The sequence below is a fragment of the Salmo trutta genome, chromosome 19, assembly GCF_901001165.1.
Source record: "Salmo trutta chromosome 19, fSalTru1.1, whole genome shotgun sequence".
Lineage (NCBI taxonomy): Eukaryota > Metazoa > Chordata > Actinopteri > Salmoniformes > Salmonidae > Salmo > Salmo trutta.
The window spans coordinates 18,770,519-18,771,551 of record NC_042975.1 but is presented as its reverse complement, the minus strand read 5'-3'; positions in this window follow the sequence as shown (position 1 = coordinate 18,771,551).

Genomic DNA, 1,033 nt, shown 5'->3' with positions numbered 1-1,033 from the left:
GGAAGTGACGCAATTTAAAAGAACAGTCAATCAACTCTCAAAAGAAAACACTTTTTAAAAGTCCATTTTGCAGATATTTTACAGATGATGACAAAAAATTGTTGTGGTGAAATACTGTGCAAATGACTAAATACAATTCCCAATCGCCTTGATGAAAAAAATCCCCAGTGTTATGCAAATGAGCATATAGGACCTATGAACACACTGGAATAATGGAATAACTGTGATTCATCACACATCATGCTTATCAGGAGCAGAAAAAACGAACATTTTATGACGCAATGTTTTTTATATATTTAATATAATCCAGAGCCATATATAGCTTTGTATGGCTCTGAAATAAACAGTGAAAAATATTTCCATGTCTCGCTGTATCAGCCATTAACCTAACCTGAGTAACGTCAAAGTGTAGATATTCTCACAAAAATAAGACTAATGTTCAGAGTTCACAGACACACAAGTAGATCAATGTATTGAATCTGAAGAGAGAGACACCTTTAGTTCCCTCTACTGGAGAAAGAGGTAATTGTTCTGCCTGTGTGCCCCCAGTCACTATAAATAAATAGTAATGGCGTCTTTTTGTAGGCCTAACTCTAGCATGGTTGTCCAATCTCCTCTCTTTTATTTATTTTAGCCACAGATTTACTAGCCGTATTTCTTAACAAATCTGAGAATTTAAAAGGGATACATATTTTTGGTAAAGATATAAATATAAGTCACTTTGCAGATGATACTGCCCTTTTCCTAAAGTATAGAGCGGCTATTCCCTTGGCTATTGACAGAATCAAGACATTTTCAATGGCCTCTGTATTGACTCTCAAACTTAACAAATGTGATCTCATGACAATTAATTGCTGTGACTCCGTCAACATTGCCTCCATACCTGTTAAAAAGGAAGTTAAATATTTAGGAATTGTTATCACTAAAAACGTTTCAGATAGAGAAAAAGTAAACGTCGATATTAGGATTAATTCCATGAGTTTCATTAAGTCAATGGCTGCAACGTGATATCTAAATTTTGGGTCGTATTCTT